Here is an 18,692-nt window from a genome sequence, read left to right as displayed (position 1 = left end):
TTTTATTTTACATTTTTTACGGTGTTCCTCTAAGGGGTTAGGTCATGTGATATTTTTATAGAGCCGGTCGATATGGATGCGGCGATACCTAATATGTATACTTTTTTTTTATTTATGTACGTTTTACACAATAATATAATTTTTGAAACAAAAAAAAATCATGTTTTAGTGTTTCCATAGTCTGAGAGCCATCATTTTTAAAGTTTTTTGGCGATTACCTTTGTTAGGGTATGATTTTTGCAGGATGAGATGACAGTTTTATTGGCACTATTTTGGGGTACGTGTGACTTTTTGATCGTTTGCTATTACACTTTTTGTGATGTAAGGTGACAAAAAATTGTTTATTTAGCACAGTTTTTATTTTTTATTTTTTACGGTGTTCATCTGAGGGGTTAGGTCATGTGATATGTTTATAGAGCCGGTCGATACGGACGCGGCGATACCTAATATGTCCCACAGGCTCTTTACCGGAAGGCATCGCGCTGCCTTCCATGCCATCGGGTCCCCCCACAGCCCCATGGGGACCCTATGGCACTGCTGCCGCACTATAAAAAGCCGCAAACCGCAGGTCTGAATTGACCTGCGGTTTGCGGCGATCGCCGACACGGGGGGGTCACGGGACCCCCCGCGCATTTAGCTGAGGTGCCTGCTCAATGATTTGAGCAGGCACCTTGTTCCGGTGGGGCCAGGAACAATACATGACGTGATCAGAACGTCATGTGTCCTTAAGGACTTGGGAAACATGCCACACCGGTACGTCATGCCACACCCTAAGGGGTTAAAATAAAGTAATATTTAAGTATTTTCATTTTCTTCATTCCTGGAGAACTCCTCAATCAGGTTCCTGGACAGCTGTCTAATTTCAGAGCAAAGTGAGGGATTTTCCAATTTTGCATTTTTGTTTTCATTCCCAGTCTTCCCAGATCCACAACTTTTTATATGGGCTTATTTTTTATTTTTTTTGCAGCAAAAGTTGTACTTTCTAATTGGTACAATTTATATTCCATACGATGTGGTGGGAATGTGGAAAAAGTTCCAAATGAGGAGGAACTGGGAAAAACATGCTACAGTTTCATGGGTTTTGTTTTTACATTGTTCGATAAGTGGTAAAACTGACATGTCAGCTTTATTCTCTGGGTCAGTATGATTAGAGCTATACCACATTTATATACACTGTTCAAAAAATAAATGGGACACTAAAATACCACATCCTAGATCTCAATGAATGAAATATTCCAGTTGCAAATCTTTATTCATTACATAGTGGAATGTGTTGAGAACACTAAAACATAAAAATTCAGGCTGATCCAACTTCAGTGGAAATGCCTCGAGACAAGGAAATGAGGCTCAGTAGTGTGTGTGTGGCCTCCACGTGCCTGTATGACCTCCCTACAATGGCCTGGCATGCTCCTGATGAAGTGGCGGATGTTCTCCTGAGGGATCTCCTCCCAGACCTGGATTAAAGCATCAGTCAGCTCCTGGACAGTCTGTGGTGCAACATGGCGCTGGTGGATGGAACGAGACATGATATCCCAGATGTCTCGATTGGTTTAGGTCTGGGGAATGGGCAGGCCAGTCCATAGCATCAATGTGTCTTCATAATGCAGGAACTGCTGACACACTTCATCCACAGGAGGCCTAGCATTGTCATGCATCAGAAGGAACTCAGGGCCAACTGCACCTGCATATGGTTTCACAATGGGTCTGAGGATCTCCAGTACCTAATGGCAGTCAGGGTACCTCTGGCTAGCACATGGAGGGCTATGCGGTCCTCCAAAGAAATGCCTCCCCACACCATTACTGACCCACTACCAAACTGGTCATGCTGGAGGATGTTGCAGGCAGCAGAACGTTCTCTACGGTGTCTTCAGACTCTGTCACGTCTGTCACATATGTTCAGAGCGAACCTGCTCTCATCCGTGAAAAGCACAGGGTGCCAGTTTCGAATCTGCCAATCTTGGTGTTCTCTGGCAAATGCCATTCGCCCCCGGAATGTGTTGATCTGTAAGCACAACATAGACTTGTGGATGTCGGGCCCTCATACCACCTTCATGAAGTCTGTTTCTGACACTTCGAGAACCCTCAGGGCCCCCGGGCAAAATAAATCAAGGGCCCCCTTACAGGCCCCACCCATGTTCTGCTGCAAGCCGCACCCTTGTCCCGCCTCCATGCCCCGCCTCCAGCCACACCCTACACAATCTTTAATAAGATTTCAAAGTTAAAGCGACACAAAAGGCACCCAGACCACTTCGGCTCATTGCAGTGGTCTGGGTACAGTGTCCCTTTTGCAAATCGAACTGCAATGTTATAGAGAAACTGCATTGTTTACGTTCCAGCAAAAGGTCGGCCTCTAGTGGCCGGCAGCCACCTGAGAGCTTCCTGGATTAAAACAGACCTTTGGTCTGGTATCTGACGCTGGACGTCCTCACACTCTGCATGATGACCTCCAGGGTCAAATTTTTCCCCATAGGAAAGCATTGATTCAATGCTCTCATACGGGGTGATCTAATCTCAGCGTCCATTAGTGAGCCTCTGTTAGAAGCAGTGTGGGCATAACTACTGTGAAGGGGGCACATATCTGGGCATAACTACTGTGAAGGGGGCACATATCTGGGCATAACTACTGTAAAAGGGGGGGAGGCCCTTCACAGTAGTTATTAATCCCTTTCAGCAGTCTGCCCATCAGTGAATGGGGGACTGCTGAAAGGGGTTAATAACTACTGTGAAGGGCCTAGCCATCTGGGCAACCCCACAGATCATCCCCCCACCCACCTTGTACTTGTTCCACTGATCAGCTACTTGCGGGCTACATGGGCATGAGTTCAGTCACTTCGGTGCGCAATCCCATCCTGAGGCGCGTGATCCCGCGAGACCCGTGACCTACAGCGGCAGGTCTTGCGGGATCACGCGCTGCAGGACGGGATTGGCCACCGAAGTGACTCAACTCATTCCCGCGCATGAAGCAACAAAAATGGTGAATTGGACATTTAGATTTTTTCCGTTACTTCATTCACCATACGGGATAAATACATTTGTGGTCAGGACCTAAACGAGTGGAAGATGCCCAACCACCACCCCCCTACCTAATTGGCCTGAGGTGTGCCTTGGCCTCACTAGGTCGGTATGCCTGAAAAAGGGGGCATACCCTGAATGTGATGATTGAATGACTGAATGAAGAATGGGAATGGGTGGGCAGGGGACGTCCGAATGCCGACGTGCTGCCTGGGAGAGCCAGACTGCTTAAGACAGGTACCGGCCCCTCCCACAAATCCAGGCTGCCTGGGAGAGCCAGACTGCTTGAGACAGGTACCGGCCCCTCCCACAAATCCAGGCTAGCCTGCGGCCAGCCTTAACACTTGTGGTCAGGACCTAAACGAGTGGAAGATGCCCAACCACCACCCCCCTACCTAATTGGCCTGAGGTGTGCCTTGGCCTCACTAGGTCGGTATGCCTGAAAAAGGGGGCAAAACCCACCAGTGAGGGAAGGATAGGCCTGAGGTGCTAGGTGCTACTCTGCCAATGTACTGAATGCTTGGACCAGCTCCGCTTGTGGCTTCGGGATATACCGTACAAAGCACCCCGAGCGCCAGCGCCCCAAGTGTTTAATGATATGCACAGGGACTCCATGCTTGGACGCTGCGGATGCCGCACCGATGCGGAAAGAATGCCCCGAGAATTGAGCCGGATTCAATCCTACACTGGTCAACAGGATGCGAATATGTTTGATGAACTGGCTGGACGTCAGTGGACCAACAGGGAATGGAAGTAATGGGTCAGTGGGGCTGTGAAGACTAAGGGCCAGCAAGAGGTTGTCCAAGACTGTCACTGGACACTATGCGTTTGTGGTCTGGAAGAACTTAACTACATGGCCGGGACCTACCTGCCTTGTTTTGTTGTGAGGCAACTGCAAATGAGTTACTGCCTATCCTGACTAAATCTCCCTTGCGGAGAGCCACCGCCCCTTGTCTGGCCTGTGTCACTTCACCTGGTCTTAAAAACCCGTAAACGCCAAGTACATCGCCGCCTTGATCACCAGGCTGGGAAGGACTCTGAATGGTGAGAATGTGAGAACTTCCGACAGGCTACGAAACGTGTCCCCCTTAATAGGTCGACGGACCGACTTGACCGTGACCTGGCTCTTTTGAATGCCTCTGAGGATGGCCTTGATCGGGTGAGCTGAAAATATAGAGGGTCTGTCTGGCTCTTGAAGTGCCAAAAAAAATGCTACACCCCAGCCAAATATAGCCTAATGGTGTTGTAGGATAAAGCCAATACCGAATGACAATAAGGCACGAAAGCCACCATATACTTGACCTGACCTGTGTCACCTCTAGGATATGCCAACTTAAAGTTCGAAAAAACCACCCACGCTCGGCGGTACGACCGCAACGTACTGGCCGACAAAGACTTGGTAATGAGTGAACTGGCGACCACCATCAGAGAGTCTAATCCAAGACCAGCAGCTGCCAGTCCGGTACCGGGGTGCCCACTGAGTCTGCTTCTGGGTTCTGTAAGAAAAAGCGAGAAAAATCAAAACGAGATAAAGCATCAGCTGCAACGTTGCTGACCCCGTCCAAAAACCGGGCATGAAAATGAAACCCCCGTTCCAGAGCTACCCAGGTCAATCTACGCATGAAAGACATGATAAGTAACGATTTAGATCTGCCCTTGTTAATGATCTCTGCGGTCGCCATGTAGTCAGTGTGGAAAACCACCGTGTGACCCGACCACCTATGCCCCCAGACTATAGCAGCTGCTACGATAGGATAGATCTCGAACAATGCCGACATCTGAGAAAACCCCGGCAACTGTAGCACGTGTGTGGGCCATGAGCCGGCGAACCAATGTGAGCCAAATATGGCCGCGAAACCTACCGAGGCAGCCGCGTCTGAAAATACGTGTGGAGAATCGGAAGTGGCCCTCGGAATAAACATGGAAATGCCGTTCCACCCACTGAGAAATCTGTCCCACATGAACAGATCTGCTCGGGCGTTCGCATTAAGATGCACTGATGCGTCCAAATCACTGGTCTGTTGTAATAAGACTAGCAATCTTGAAATGAATGCTCTACCCTGAGGAATGATCCTCATGGCAAAGTATAACATGCCCAACAGAGACTGCAATTCTCTCTTGCAAACCTGAGACATGAGCAAGGAACGGACACCTGATTTGATTCTGTCGAGTTTGTCTTGTGGCAGACTGGCTGACATGGCACGTAAATCCAGAGAGATCCCCAAGAACGTGACAACCTGCGCAGGCCCTTCTGTTTTGTGTTCGGCCACTGGAATGTTTAACTCCTTGAAGACCTGCAAGAGAACCTGCAAGTCAACAGGTGCCTGTGAGGGTTCTTCGATCAACAGAAAATCATCCAGGTAGTGAATGACATTCTGGCAACCCTGTTCCAACAAAATCCATTCCAGTGCCTGCGCTAACCTGTCAAACAGACTGGGGCTGCTCTAGGAACCAAACGTCAACTTGGTTGCGAAATAGTACGCATCTCTCCATTTGATGCCATGCCACTGCCAGAGAGATGGGCTAATGGGCAGCAGTTTGAACGCATCAGAGACATCTGCTTTGGACAGCCAAGCCCCCATGCCTGTCTTGAAGAATGACCTGGATAGCCTGGTCTACGGAAGTATACTTCAAGGAAAATTCCTCGGACGGAATCAACGAGTTGAGACTAGGAACGTGGGAAGAATGTGGAGCAGACAAATCATAAATCAAACGAAATTTATTGGAATATTTTCCCTGCACCACCCCCACCGGGCTCACCCTCCAAGTGCAGAAAGGAGGGGACTGGAAAGGACCAAAGGTGAAACCCTTGACCAGCTCAACTGCCAAGAGTGAATCCACCAGACCAGCATGTTTAGAAGCCGACTGCAAGTTGGGGCATTCATGAGTCTGCTGGGGCAAGGTGATGAGCCCAGTGTGAAATCCCCGTGAAAACCCTTCCACCAGGAATGTACGGAACGGCTGAACCGGATGAAGCCGCAGCAGCTGGTCTAGTGCCTCCACATTCACCCGGCTCAGTCACGCCGGCTTCAATGTGCAGACCGTGACCGGATGTGCCCTAAAACATGTGGCACAGACATGCAGGAGCCTGCACTGGCTGAAGTTGCAGATGGCGTAGACCACTGCAAACAACACAACAAACACCACAAAACAACAACAAAAAAAAAAAAAAAACGAAAAAAGAAAAAAAAAAAAAAAAAAAAACAACCTGTTAACCCTACGACCTGCTGCCCGTAAGCTGACAAACAAGATGACGGAATCTAAGCCCCTCCCCTTCCCCCCCCAGCAGCGTGAAACGATTGAACGAAAAGCCTTCGAGGCTGACAGGGAGTATGATAGTCGTTTCCACCGACGTATGAAGCGAGCCCGAGTTTGTGTGAATCTGTGACGTGGTAGATTAATTAAAAACGAATACTGCGGGCTAAAGAACCTACAGACGTGGTAGGTGATGTATGTAAGTATAGGATTTGTGGAAAACAGACCGTATGACGTATGACACTAGTCTACGAGATGAAACGGGGTGTGTATGTCGTGCGAGCGTGTAGCTGTATTGGCGGATGTACCTATGCTAGAGGTGTATGGATGAAGCTTGGTGGATAAAGGTTTTTTCTTTTTTTTTTTTTTTTCTTTATTTGAACAACCCACTTTTTTTTTTTTTTTTTTTTCTTTATTTGAACAACCCACTTTTTTTTTTTTTACTTTATTTAACAATCCACTTGTACCCTTTTTTTTTTTTTTTTTTTTTGTCAAACTGCCTGATGTGCGAACTATGTGTCTAAGGTATGTATGTAGTGTATGTGATGAGTGCCAAACATGTGCACAAGCAGCAACCTTGTAAGTAATCAACTCAGTAATGGCACCAGGACCCAGCTGACGGAATCTAAGCCCCTCCCCTTCCCCCCCCCCCCAGCAGCGTGAAACGATTGAACGAAAAGCCTGCGAGGCTGACAGGGAGTATGATAGTTGTTTCCACTGACGTATGAAGCGAGCCCGAGTTTGTGTGAATCTGTGACGTGGCAGATTAATTAAAAACGAATACTGCGGGCTAAAGAACCTACAGACGTGGTAGGTGATGTATGTAAGTATAGGATTTGTGGAAAACAGACCGTATGACGTATGACACTAGTCTACGAGATGAAACGGGGTGTGTATGTCGTGCGAGCGTGTAGCTGTATTGGCGGATGTACCTATGCTAGAGGTGTATGGATGAAGCTTGGTGGATAAAGTTTTTTTTTTTTTTTCTTTATTTAACAATCCACTTGTACCCTTTTTTTTTTTTTCGTCAAACTGCCTGATGTGCGAACTATGTGTCTAAGGTATGTATGTAGTGTATGTGATGAGTGTCAAACATGTGCACAAGCAGCAACCTTGTAAGTAATCAACTCAGTAATGGCACCAGGACCCAGCTGCCAGAGTTTAACCTGCTGAGCCCAGATGACTCGCAGCCCCTGTATGAACTTAGATACAGGTTATGCTGAGACAGGCAATGAGCTCCAACCATGTGACAATGCTGCCCATTGGTGCCAAAACTTGAATTGCATGTGCCTGAACGCAGTGAGGAGAAGCGATCCTCCGGCACACTTCCCCCTCTCTACACCCCCTCCTACCCTCCTCCACGTTACCACGCTCCCCGAACAAAGCAGTTATCATGGAAAACGACCTGAACAGCTTGCAGACTGAAGTGAAAGGTACACCCGGCTTCTCTGAGATCCGACTCGTGCAGGACGCTTGCTGATGACGTCACACCCGGAAGTAGCAGACGTCCGAATGCCGACGTGCTGCCTGGGAGAGCCAGACTGCTTAAGACTGCCCGTTTGTGTGCATAAATCCACAGAGGTGATTTCATTTTCTTGTATAAATATATATGTGGTCAGTGCAAAGAACTGGCACAGAATTTATTTATTTCAAGGACGTTACAAAGGACCTGAAGACATCCATTACTTATGGAGAAAAGGTGATTGAGACATCAATACAGGAAATAATTCTTTACAATTATAGTAGTAAGGCATCTCCAACAGGCTCTTCTGGCAGGGAGCAGCCTGTCAGAGAGGTTTGGATTCTAGCTGACACTTCCATTCACTATAATGCCTAAGGCCTCATGCACACGACCGTTGTTTTGGTCCGCTTCCGAGCCGCCGTTTTTGCGGCTCGGATGCGGACCCTTTCACTTCAATGGGGCTGCAAAAGATGCGGACAGCACTCCGTGTGCTGTCCGCATCCGTTGCACCGTTCTGTGGCCCCGCAAATAAAATATAGCATGTCCTATTCTTGTCCGTTTTGCGGACAAGAATAGGCATGTCTACAATGGGCCGCCCGTTACGCAAATTGCAGAAGGCACACAGGCGGCTTTCGTTTTTTGCGGATCCGTAGTTTGCAGACTGCAAAAAACAGCATGGTCATGTGCATGTAGCCTTATTTCCATCAGTGTTTGGCCTCATGCACACGACCGTGGTGTGTTTTGCGGTCCGCAAATCGCGGATCCGCAAAACATGGATGGCGTCCGAGCGCATTCCACAATTTGCGGAACGTCACGGACAGCCTTCAATATAAATGCCTATTCTTGTCCGCAAAGCGTGGACAAGAATAGGACATGTTATATTTTTTTAGTAGGTCCACGGAACGGACATGGAGTGCTGTCCACATCTTTTGCGGCTCCATTGAAGTGAATGGGTCCGCATCCGAGCCGCCAAAATGGCGGCTCGGATGCGGACCAAAACAACAGCCGTGTATATGAGGCCTTTGTGAGCCAAAACTACGTGTGGCTCTAAACACAGAACAGGTGCAGATCTTTCCCTTATACCTTATGTCTGCGGCGGCTCCACTCCTGGTTTTGGCTCACAATTGCTAATGGAAATCACTGACCAAAACACTGACGTGTGAATGAGGTATAATGTGAACCGATGAAAACCACTGCATGCAGCATTTTTCATCTAGCTGATTCTTGGCATATTTGCCGGGTTGCGGCTGGATTTCCATTTGTCTCCATTATCATGAATGGGGCCATATGAAATTCTGGCAGCAACTGGCATTGATGGATCCGGCAGGCTGCTCCTGGCTGGAACAGCCTTGCGTATCTGCAAAATGTAGGTGTGATAAAAATATGGAATGCACTATCCCAAGAGGTAATATTGATAGCATTTAATAACTGGCGTTTTAGACGCTGGTCTTAATAAGCCCCATATCTGGTGCAGGTCTCTCCTTAACTTTGGCGGATCCATCACAGCTTCTAAATGTAAGATAACTTTGTAGATGCCAGCCTTCCCCATTTCCTGCCCATGCCATGCCCACTTTTTAGACATGGTGTGAGCATGGAGAAGTCGCAGATTATAGAGAAAAGGACCTTTGCGCTGCAATCTGCACCAGAAAGATGCCTAATTTTGGTGTATTTCTGTAAAATAAATGACCTCCCAGATGCTTATCTAATAGCAAATGGGATTAAGGGTTATAATTAGAGATGAGTGAAGTTTTGAAAAATTTGATTTATTACGAATTAATTTGTCATGAAAAGCAATAAATCAGGTATACCCAGGCCACTCTGTCTAATCATAGTCATCAAATTTGGTGGCCCAATCTCAGTGTGAAGGCTTGGAAGTTAAACTGCAGGAAGAGTATATTGCCATTTGCATTATGTTCTATTGCACCCATATTCATAGTTAGTCCATTCTGTAGGTACTGTGCAGTTAGTATTATAGGTGTAATTTACCAACGTCTACATCACTGTGCACCAAGATTAATAGATAATCCTTTCTGTCAAACAAAAAGAAAAGCATACATCACCCTTCAGTAAAGCAAAAGAACGTGCGTGCTCCTGCAGGAGCTGTGTCCAAATTGCTCCTTTAGGAACTAAATAAAGAAATGGAAGCAGCGCCAATAAAGTATTGAAAAAATATTATTTTAATGCATGTTGTTGCAGTGCAAACACATGCTTTTTAATCCCTTCTCTTAGATGTAGATTTATTGTGCAATATTATTACAAGTCAATGTTAGCGTTAGGTCTAATTTATCTTCGTGGACTTAACTGTGCCGGGTCCCAAGATTCAAGTAGGGGCCCTTTAAGGCCTCTTTCACACGGGCGTGTCCAGATTAGGTCCGGATGTGTCCCGATGCATTGCGGCAAACCCGAGCGAGTAGGGATGCAATTGCAGTCAGTTTTGACTGCGATTGCGTTCCGATGTTCAGTTTTTATCGCGTGGGTGTATTTTTATTCTTATGAATTATTTTATGAAAATGAAATGAAGCATAGACATACCTATGGTATTGTATCAGAAATAACAAAGTTTACGGTAATTCTATATTGTGTAATATGTAAATTAGCTGCTAAGGGGGTCATTTATGAAACTGGTGTAAAGTAGAACTGGCTTAGTTGCCCATACCAACCAATCAGATTCCTCCTTTCATTTTGGACAGCTCCTTTGGAAAATAAAAGGAGGAATTTGATTGGTTGCTATGGGTAACTAAACCAGTTCTACTTTACACTAGTTTGATAAATGACCCACTAAGTGCCCACTGAGTGTTGCCTTACTACGGAAATGTCCTGGCTTTTTGTCAGTAAGTAATCACTTCAAATTGTCTACCCTTATGTCTATGGCTCTTTCTCTCAGAACTGCCCTCTGTGGGAAATTTACTGCAGGTTTGTGGCTCTAGAGTACACAGGGATGCATGGGATTCCAATGGCAAGAAAGATGACTTAAGGGGCATCTGTCAGCAGGATCAATCCTATGAAACCAGGCATACTTGTGCACTGAAGCTTTACTTTTTTCTTGAGAAAGCCACAACAAATTTGACAAAAATCATTTTAATATAGCAGGGTCAACCCTACCAGGTTTAATAAGGACTACCACGCTGACCCATGCCCTTTTAGGAAACACTAGATTATTCAATCAAGATGAAAAGGGAGGGTTTGCGAGGGGCTAAGTGTCAAAAAGCCAGTACAGTTCCCTAATAATGAAACACCTAGGGGACACTTAGCAGTTAATTGACATCTGGAAAGAGATGGATTTAAAAAGGTTTTCCAAAATATTTTTTATGATTAGTGAGGATCCGACACCTGGGAACCCCACCGATCAGCTGTTTGAGAAGGCAGCGGCGCTCAAAGATTTTAACAACTTTATTTCAAAATATTAAGATGTAACATTAAAGATTTGAATTCTTTATTTAGAAGCAAAAACAGTTGGTTCATTTTATAGTTGTCATTTCCATGTTATGAGGTATTCCTCAAGCATTTAAAAGCAAGTAATTTTGTTTTTTCACAAACTATTTCCAAACTGGTGTAAAGTCTAAATATGTATAGGCCTCTTTCTCCACATTTTCATAGCTAAGTGAAAATAAGCCAGTACTACTGAGCACCAGTTTGAAAAATGAACTCTTTAAATGATCAAACAATAAATCTTGCTTTAAAATACTCATTCTCTTGCGAGTCCCTACTCTAATAACTGGGGAACTAGTTAAGCACATTTTTTTTTTTTTTTTAAAGTAATTTGGAAACCAAATCCCAGCAGATTTCAATGATTACCATGAATCCTGTCCAACTGCCATGGTAAGGCACCCTCTGAACTACTGAAGTAATCTTCATAGAGTTCCTGTAATGCTAGTGCCGCAAGTCCAGGTCTTCCATGAAGATTTTGTTCCAACCCAACAGAAGAAGGTGCCAGAAAATGGACCACTTCAGGTTCAGCGTGTGCATCATGATTCCCTGTGAAGTTGTGTAAAATCACACATGCTTGGATCACCAGGGTGGCATGTTCCGGATTCATTTGCAAGGATGACATGAACACTCTCCATTTATTAGACAGTATTCCGAAAGCACATTCAACATATCGACGTGCACAAGACAGACGATAATTGAAGATGCTCTTCCGGTCATCCAAATCGCGTCGTGGGAAGGCCCGCATTACATGTGGAGTTAATGCAAAGCCTTCATCTGCCACGATTACAAATGGAGCGGCTGGCGCAGAAGAATCTGGCAATCATCTGGGCTCTGGCAAGGAGAGTTGGTTGGCACAAAGCAGTTCACCCATTCTGGAATTACAGAAGATGCAGGAGTCTGCTGTGCTTCCATAGGCCCCAATATCAACAATAATAAATCTGCAATTACTGTCAACCAAGGCCAACAGCACTACAGAAAAATATTGCTTAAAATTATAATATCAGGATCCTGAGTGAGGCGGCTTTTGAACACGAATGTGCTTGCCATCTAACGCTCCTATGCAGTTTGGAAACTGCGTTGATTGATAAAAACTCTCAGCGATTTGCAGCCAATCTTCCGCTTTGGGTGGGTGCATCACCGCTTCTCTGAGATAACTCATAAAATCTTTATTAAAAAAAAAATGAATTGTCACCTTAAATTTTTTGGCGAATCTGCAAAAAACAGAAGATATACTGAATCACTCACAACATACATTCCGTTTTTTTGCGGACAGTCTGAAATGTCCACAAAAAAACGGATCCGCATTTTTACGGACTGCAAAAAAACATACGGCCGTCTGAATGTGCCCTAAGTCTGACAAACAGTAAGGCCCCTTTCACACGGACGAGTATTCCGCGCGGGTGCAATGAGTGAGTTGAACACATTGCACCCGCACTGAATCCTAACCCATTCATTTCTATGGGGCTGTGCACACGAGCGTTGATTTTCACGCATCACTTGAGCGTTGCGTGAAAATTACAGCTTGCTCCTCTTTGTGCGTTTATCACATAACGCAGGCCCCATACAAATGAATGGGGTTGCGTGAAAATCGAGCAAGTGCGGATGCGGTGCGATTTTCACACACGGTTGCTAGGTGACGATCGGGATGGGGACCCGATCATTATTATTTTCCCTTATAACATGATTATAAGGGAAAATAATAGCATTCTGAATACAAAATGCATAGTACAATAGGGCTGGAGGGGTTAAATTTTTAAAAATTATAATTTAACTCACCTTAATCCACTTGCTTGCGCAGCCTGGCATCTCTTCTGTCTTCTTCTTTGCTGTGTGCAGGAAAAGGACCTGTGGTGACGTCACTCCGGTCGTCATCAAATGATCCATCACCATGGTAAAAGATCATATGACGGACCATGTGATGACCGGAGTGACGTCACCACAGGTCCTTTTCCTGCACACAGCAAAGAAGAAGACAGAAGAGAAGCCGGGCTGCGCGATCAAGTGGATTAAGGGGAGTTAAATTCTTTTTTATTTTTTTTAACCCCTCCAGCGCTATTGTACTATGCATTCTTAAATTAAAATAATAAAATTTACAGAACATCGATCCCAAGCCCAAAGTTCGGGTTTGGGTACCAAACATGCCAATTTTTCTCACGCGCGTGCAAAACGCATTAGAATGCTTTGCACTCACGCAGAAAAATTGCGCATGTTCCCGCAATGCACCCACCACCTTTTCCCGCAACGCCCGTGTGAAAGAGGCCTAAGTCTATGTGTAAAATAGTAGATTAACTATACAGCAGCTGTTGAACAAGATGCAAACTGAAAAGAATGGCGTGGTGTTAAACAAGCATGAAGTTCTCAAACCCACATGCAGTTGTGCATATATATAGGGGAGCAATTCCTGCACTTGTGGCCCATTGCTAATGACAATCCCCAGCAAAAATGCATACAGTGGAGGATGCCCGCGGCGAACCACAAGTACCACAGTAGACATCCTACACAAGGTAGCAATTATGTGGATGTGATAATCAATATAGCAATATAACAAAATAATAGCAAAGACAGGTGCACTCTGCGGTCTTACTAAGCCCTCAAACAGATTTTAAAATTGAGAGATTAGCCAACATATCCTACGGTGTAGGACATGTCTGAGCCCGGGCACCGCACCAAGGTTTCTCAAGTAGCCCAGGACCTAACACTCACCTACCTGCGCCGTATGGGCACTACCAGGAGCCAGTGGGCAAATTACAGGAGCATGAGGCCGACTCACAAACAGCTCACCAGTTACCTCCAGCATGTGGCCATGCTTGCAATGGGAGGAGGGAGGAGTCTGCGAGTCCCACTCAAGACTGGCTGATAAGGCCCAGGCCTCACAGGTGCACCTAGATGTGGCCTGTAGATGGAAAACAGGCACATTTAAATTGGAGTTTATACACCTCCAGGCATCTCTATATATACAAACTGAAAAGACTAGCGTGGTATTAAACAAGCAGGAAGTGCTCAAACCCACATGCAGTTGTGCATATATATAGGGGAGCAAATCCTGCACTTGTGGCCCGTTGCTAATGGCGATCCCCAGCAAAAATGCATACAGTGGAGGATGCCCGCAGCGAACCACAAGTACCACAATAGACATCCTACACAAGATAGCAATTATGTGGATGTGATAATCAATATAGCAATATAACAAAATAATAACAAAGACACGCCATTCTTTTCAGGTGAACGCATTGCACCCGCACTGAGGTGAACGCATTGCACCCGCACTGAATCCGGACCCATTCACTTCAATGATGCTGTTCAGATGAGCGGTGATTTTCACGCATCGCATGTTCTATATTCTGTGTTTTTCATGCAATGCAGGCCCCATAGAAATGAATGGGTCTCTGTAAAAATCGTTACAGAGTCAGTTATGGCTTTCCGTTATAACAGGGTTATAACGGCACATAACGGAATCCATAAGACGGAAGGGCGGATCCGTTTGGCTGCCCATAGACTTGCATTATGACGGAATGCAAAACGGACGCCTTTAAAAGGCATTCTGTTTGCTCTCCGTTCTAATAGAAGTTAATGGGAATCAAAACTGATCCGTCTGGGTCCCGATATGCAAGACGGAAAACAAAGTCCTGTCGACAGGACTTTGTTTTCCATCTTGCATAACGGGACCCAGACGGATCCGTTATGTTTTCCCATAGACTTCTATTAGGACAGAGCAAAACGGAATGCCTCTTAAAGGCTTCCGATTTGCATTCCATCCTATGGATTCCGTTATGTTCCGTTATAACCCTGTTATAACGGAAAGCCATAACGGACTCCATAACGCTAGTGTGAACCCACCTTTATGAGGGAAAATAATAGAATTCCTAATACAGAATGCTTACTAAAATGTGGCTTTAGGGGTTAAAAGAAAAAAAAATTAACTCACCTCATCCTGTTGTTTGTGCAACTGGCATCTTCTTCTTTCTTCTTCTTTCAGGACCTGCCAAAGGACCTTTGATGACGTAATCACCACGTTGACGTAATCTTCATTCAGCAGGACCTGTGCTGACGTCACGTGGTGAGCGCGATTACGTTGTCAAAGGTCCTTTGGCAGGTCAAGAAAGAAGAAGATGCCGGCTGCGCAAACAACAGGATGAGGTGAGTTAATTTAATGAAATTTTTTTTTAACCCCAAAAGCCACATTTTAGTAAGCATTCTATTTATTATTTTCCCTATTAACCATGTTATAAGGGAAAATAATAAAATATACAGAACACCTAACCCAAACCCGAACTTCAGTGAAGAAGTCCGGGGTCAGGTCTGGGTACCACAGTCAGTTTTTTATCAAGCGCGTGCAAAACGCATAGCACCCGAGCAATAAAAACTGAGCTTCGGAACACAATCTAAGTCAAAGCTGACTGCGATTGCGTACCTACTCACACGAATTTCCCTGATCGCAGACGCAACGCATCCGGACCTAATCAGGACACGCTCGTCTGCAAGGGGCCTAAGCCTATGTGTAAAATAACAGATTAAGGCCTCATGCACACGACCGTTGTGTGCATCCACGGCCGTTGTTCCGTTTTTTTTCGCTGACCCATTGACTTTCAATGGGTCAGTGGAAAAATCGGAAAATGCACCATTTGGCTTCCGCGTCCGTGATCCGTTTTTCCAGTCCGTGAAAACCTGTCCTATTTTTTTCACGGACAACGGTTCACGGACCCATTCAAGTCAATGGGTCCATGAAAAATCACGGATGCACACAAGATAGTCATCCGCGTCCGTGATCCGTTTCCATGATCCGGCAGCAGGGGGCAGTCATGTACACAGTTCTTTTAGTATATTCTAACCTGAAGCATCCCCATCACCATGGGAACGCCTCTGTGTTAGAATATACTGTCGGTTCTGAGTTTTCACGAAGTGAAAACTCAGCTCTGAAAAAGCTTTTATGCAGACGGATCTTCGGATCCGTCTGTATAAAAGTAACCTACGGCCACGGATCACGGACACGGATGCCAATCTTGTGTGCATCCGTGTTCTTTCACGGACCCATTGACTTGAATGGGTCCGTGAACCGTTGTCCGTCCAAAAAATAGGACAGGTCATATTTTTTTGACGGACAGGATACACGGATCACGGTCTTGGCTGCAAAACGGTGCATTTTCCGATTTTTCCACGGAACCATTGAAAGTCAATGGGTCCGCGAAAAAAAATAGAAAACGGCACAACGGCCACGGATGCACACAACGGTCGTGTGCATGAGGCCAAAACCTGTCCTATTCTTGTCAGTGGAAAACGAAGGACGGACCCATTCAAGTCAATGGGTCCGTCAAAAAAAAAGGATGCACGACTTGTATTTTTTCTACAAGACCTTGGTGCAATAAAATTACACTTTTCATTAACCTTCCTTTTTTTCCCCCTGTCAGACAAAAAAAAAGGAAGACACGAGGAAACACAACTGAAGCAAAATCGGACACGGACCACTGAAGCCAAATCACTGACAGTGAAAAAACACTGTCGTGTGCATGAGGCCTAAGTCCGTGGGTCTTCCTTGATTTTTGGAGGATCTACGGACATGAAAAAAAGTCGTTTTGGTGTCCGCCTGGCCGTGTGGAGCCAAACGGATCCGTCCTGAATTACAATGCAAGTCAATGGGGACGGATCCGTTTGACGTTGACACAATATGGTGCAATTTCAAACAGATCCTTCCCCCATTGACTTTCAATGTAAAGTCAGGAGTTCCTATTATACCATCGGATCGGAGTTTTCTCCAATCCGATGGTATATTTTAACTTGAAGCGTCCCCATCACCATGGGAACGCCTCTATGTTAGAATATACTGTCGGATATGAGTTAGATCGTGAAACTCATATCCGACAGTATATTCTAACACAGAGGCGTTCCCATAGTAATGGGGACGCTTCTAGTTAGAATATACTACGAACTGTGTACATGACTGCCCCCTGCTGCCTGGCAGCACCCGATCTCTTACAGGGGGCTGTGATCCGCACAATTAACCCCTTAGGTGCTGCACCTGAGGGGTTAATTGTGCATATCATAGCCCCCTATAAGAGATCAGGGGCTGCCAGGCAGCAGGGGGCAGACCCCCTTCCCTCCCCAGTTTTAATTTCATTGGTGGCCAGTGCAGACCCCCCCGGCCCCCCCTCCCTCTATTGTAATATCATTGGTGGCCAGTGTGCGGCCTCCCCCGGCCCCCCCTCCCTCCCTTTATTGTATTATCATTAGTGGCCAGTGTGCGGCCCCCTTGGCCCCCCCCTCCCTCCCTCTATTGTATTATCATTGGTGGCCAGTGTGCGGCCTCCCCCGGCCCCCCCCTCCCTCCCTTTATTGTATTATCATTGGTGGCCAGTGTGCGGCCGCCCCCCCCTCCCTCCCTCTATTGTATTATCATTGGTGGCCAGTGTGCGGCCCCCCAGCCCCCCCCTCTATTGGATTAATATCATTGGTGGCCAGTGTGAGGCCTCCCCTCTCCCCCTCCCCCGATCATTGGTGGCAGCGGAGATTCCGATTTGAGTCCCAGTTTAATCGCTCTGGGGCTCCGATCAGTAACCATGGCAACCAAGACGCTACTGCAGGCCTGGTTGCCATGGTTACTTAGCAATATTACAATATTAGAAGCATCATACTTACCTGCTGTGCTGTCTGTGACCGGCCGGGAGCTCCTCCTACTGGTAAGTGACAGGTCTGTGCGGCGCATTGCTTAATGATCTGTCACTTACCAGTAGGAGGAGCTCCCAACGGTCACAGACAGCGCAGCAGGTAAGTATGATGCTTCTAATATTGTAATATTGCTAAGTAACCATGGCAACCAGGCCTGCAGTAGCGTCCTGGTTGCCATGGTTACCGAACAGAGCCCCAGTGCGATTAAACTGGGACTCCGATCGGAATCTTTTCTGCCACCAATGATCGGGGGGGGGGGAGAGAGGGGAGGCCGCACACTGGCCACCAATGATATTAATACAATAGAGGGGGGGCTGGGGGGGGCGCACACTGACCACCAATGATAATACAATAGAGGGAGGGAGGGGGGGCCGGGGGGCTGCACACTGGCCACCAATGATAATACAATAAAGGGAGGGAGGGGGGGCCGGGGGAGGCCGCACACTGGCCACCAATGATATTACAATAGAGGGAGGGGGGCCGCACTGGCAACCAATGAAATTAAAACTGGGGAGGGAGGGGGGTCTGCCCCCTGCTGCCTGGCAGCCCCTGATCTCTTATAGGGGGCTATGATATGCACAATTAACCCCTCAGGTGCAGCACCTGAGTGGTTAATTGTGCGGATCACAGCCCCCTGTAAGAGATCGGGTGCTGCCAGGCAGCAGGGGGCAGTCATGTACACAGTTCGTAGTATATTCTAACTAGAAGCGTCCCCATCACTATGGGAACGCCTCTGTGTTAGAATATACTGTCGGATATGAGTTTTCACGACTGAAAAAGCTTTTATGCAGACGGATCTTCGGATCCGTCTTTATGAAAGTAACCTACGGCCACGGATCACGGCCGTGGATGCCAATCTTGTGTGCATCCGTGT

The sequence above is a fragment of the Bufo bufo genome, chromosome 4 (assembly GCF_905171765.1).
Source record: "Bufo bufo chromosome 4, aBufBuf1.1, whole genome shotgun sequence".
Taxonomy (NCBI): Eukaryota; Metazoa; Chordata; class Amphibia; order Anura; family Bufonidae; genus Bufo; species Bufo bufo.
The sequence above is the reverse complement of the archived record's forward strand: the minus strand, read 5'-3'. Positions refer to the sequence as shown.